The sequence below is a fragment of the Nyctereutes procyonoides genome, unplaced genomic scaffold (genome assembly GCF_905146905.1).
Source record: "Nyctereutes procyonoides isolate TBG_1078 unplaced genomic scaffold, NYPRO_anot_genome, whole genome shotgun sequence".
Classification (NCBI taxonomy): Eukaryota; Metazoa; Chordata; class Mammalia; order Carnivora; family Canidae; genus Nyctereutes; species Nyctereutes procyonoides.
Window position 1 is genome coordinate 11231798 of NW_026575130.1, and position 3163 is coordinate 11234960.

The following is a 3163-nucleotide window of genomic DNA, read 5'->3' on the forward strand; positions in this document are numbered from 1 at the left end:
CTTTTCATCCTGCTCTTTGTGATTTCTGTGCATGTTCCAGCTACGTTGACCATGAGTTTAGACCCTGTCAGGGTGAATCTTATTCACTCTTTCTTCCTGAAATTTCCTAATGTAATGCTATCACTGAATGTGGTTTCTGGGGGGAAAAAAAAGTGAAAGGAAACAAAATTCATAGTTATCCTCCAGATGAAGAAGACAGTGCCTGAGTCTTCTTGCAAGGATATTGTTCTTGCAAAATTTAACTCTTTAAATTAGTCTCTTACTTTGCTTCAGAAATAGCCTACACCCTCTTCCGCCGTTGTCACCGCCATCCTTGGCACCACTCGCTTCGCTCAGATCTACCTGGGAGAATCCACGCCATCCGCCACCATGGTGAACTTCACAGTAGACCAGATCCGGGCCATCATGGACAAGAAGGCCAACATCCAAAGCATGTCTGTCATCGCCCACGTGGACCACGGCAAGTCCACGTTGACGGACTCGCTGGTGTGCAAGGCCGGTATCATTGCCTCCGCCCGCCATGGGGAGACCCGCTTCACTGACACCCGGAAGGACGCGCAGGAGCGCTGCATCACCATCAAGTCCACGGCTATCTCACTCTTCTACGAGCTCTCCAAAAAAGGACTTGAACTTTATCAAGCAGAGTAAGGATGGCTCTGGCTTTCTGATCAACCTCATCGACTCCCCAGGGCACGTGGACTTCTCCTCGGAGGTGACTGCCGCCCTCCGTGTCACCGACGGTGCCTTGGTGGTAGTGGACTGTGTATCTGGTGTGTGGCCACTGCGGATCGCATCAAGCCAGTGCTGATGATGAACAAGATGGACCGGGCTCTGCCGGAGCTGCAGCTGGAGCCTGAGGAGCTCTACCAGACCTTCCAGCGCACTGTGGAGAACGTCAACGTCATCATTTCTACCTACGGGGAGGGCGAGAGCAGTCCCATGGGCAACATCAGGATTGACCCTGTACTTGGGACCGTTGGTTTTGGGTTCGGCCTCCACGGTGGGCCTTTACCTTGAAACAGTTTGCAGAGATGTATGTGGCCAAATTTGCTACCAAGGGCGAGGGCCAGCTGGGGCCTGCTGAGCGGGCCAAGAAAGTGGAGGACATGATGAAGAAGCTGTGGGGTGACCGGTATTTTGATCCAGCCAACGGCAAATTCAGCAAGTCAGCCACCAGCCCTGACGGCAAGAAGCTAGGCAGACGTTTTGCCAGCTCATCTTGGACCCTATTTTCAAGGTGTTTGACGCCATCATGAATTTCAAGGAGGAGACAGCAAAGCTGATTGAAAAGCTGGACATCAAGCTGGACAGTGGAGGCAAAGATAAGGAAGGCAAACCACTTCTGAAGGCTGTGATGCGCTGCTGGCTACCTGCTGGGGATGCTTTGCTGCAGATGATCACCATCCATCTGCCTTCCCCTGTGACAGCCCAGAAATACCGCTGTGAGCTCTTGTATGAGGGCCCCCCAGACAATGAGGCAGCCATGGGCATTAAAAGCTGTGACCCCAAAGGCCCTCTCATGATGTACATTTCTAAAATGGTGCCAACCTCTGACAAAGGTCGGTTCTACGCCTTTGGTCGTGTATTCTCGGAGCTGGTGTCCACTGGCCTGAAAGTCAGGATCATGGGGCCCAACCGCGCACCTGGGAAGAAGGAGGACCTGTACCTGAAGCCCATCCAGAGAACAATCCTGATGATGGGCCGTTATGTTGAGCCTATTGAAGATGTGCCTTGTGGGAACATTGTAGGTCTGGTGGGAGTGGACCAGTTCCTGGTAAAGACTGGAACCATCACCACCTTTGAGCATGCCCACAACATGAAGGTGATGAAGTTCAGTATGAGCCCCATTGTCCGGGTTGCTGTGGAGGCCAAGAATCCAGCTGACCTTCCCAAGCTAGTGGAGGGTCTGAAACGGCTGGCCAAGTCAGACCCCATGGTGCAGTGCATCATTGAGGAGTCAGGGGAGCACATCATCGAGGAGGCTGGGGAGCTGCACCTGGAGATCTGTCTGAAGGACCTGGAGAAGGACCATGCGTGCATTCCCATCAAGAAATCTGACCCTGTAGTCTCCTACCATGAGACCGTCAGTGAGGAGTAGAATGTGCTCTGCTTGTCCAAGTCCCCCAACAAGCACAACTGGCTGTACATGAGGCACGGCCCTTCCCTGATGGCCTGGCTGAGGACATTGACAAGGGTGAGGTGTCAGCCCACCAGGAGCTCAAGCAGCAGCCCGCTATCTGGCCGAGAAGTATGAGTGGGATGTGGCTGAGGCCCGCAAGATCTGGTGCTTCGGGCCTGACGGCACTGGCCCCAACATCCTCACTGATATCACTAAGGGTGTGCAGTACCTCAATGAGATCAAGAATAGCGTGGTAGCTGGCTTCCAGTGGGCCGCCAAAGAGGGTGCTCTGTGTGAGGAAAACATAAGTGGTGTGCGCTTCCATGAGCACGATGTGACCCTGCACGTGGACGCCATCCACCGCGGGGGTGGCCAGATTATCCCCATTGCCCAGCGCTGCCTCTATGCCAGTGTGCTGACTGCCCAGCCCTAGCTTATGGAGCTTATCTACCTTGTGGAGATTCAGTGTCCAGAACAAGTGGTTGGTGGCATCTATGGTGTCCTGAATAGGAAGCTGGGTCACGTCTTTGAGGAGTCCCAGGTGGCAGGCACTCCCATGTTTGTTGTGAAGGCCTACCTGCCTGTGAATGAGTCCTTTGGCTTCACTGCTGACCTGAGGTCCAACATCGGTGGCCAGGCCTTCCCCCAATGTGTATTTGACCACTGGCAGATCCTGCCCCGATCCCTTCGACAACACCAGCCGCCCCAGCCAGGTGGTGGCTGAAACACCCAAGCATTAAGGCTTGAAGGAAGGCATCCCTGCCCTGGACAACTTCCTGGACAAATTGTAGGTAGCCCTCCCCTGCAGCCCACCACCCCAGCTGGGACTCAGCACAGCCCCTACACCTGGCTGACGACTGACCACAGCAACAAGCCCTCGCATTCTCCATGACACCTCGAGACTGTCCAGTGATACTCTACCTGACAGGTTCTGGGGCCAACTCAGTGCCATCACTCAACATGAATACTTAATGCCGTTTTTTCAATATTTATTTCAAGATTTCAGAGGCAACAAATGCCCTAGCAGCTGGGATTTATTTGGCT

The 3163-nt window shown here is 53.7% G+C and overlaps 1 pseudogene; it reads left to right on the forward strand.

Moving 5' to 3' along the window:
• The first annotated feature begins 361 nt into the window (after positions 1-361).
• LOC129521204 (elongation factor 2-like) lies at positions 362-2910 on the forward strand (annotated as a pseudogene).
• Positions 2911-3163: the final 253 nt, after the last annotated feature.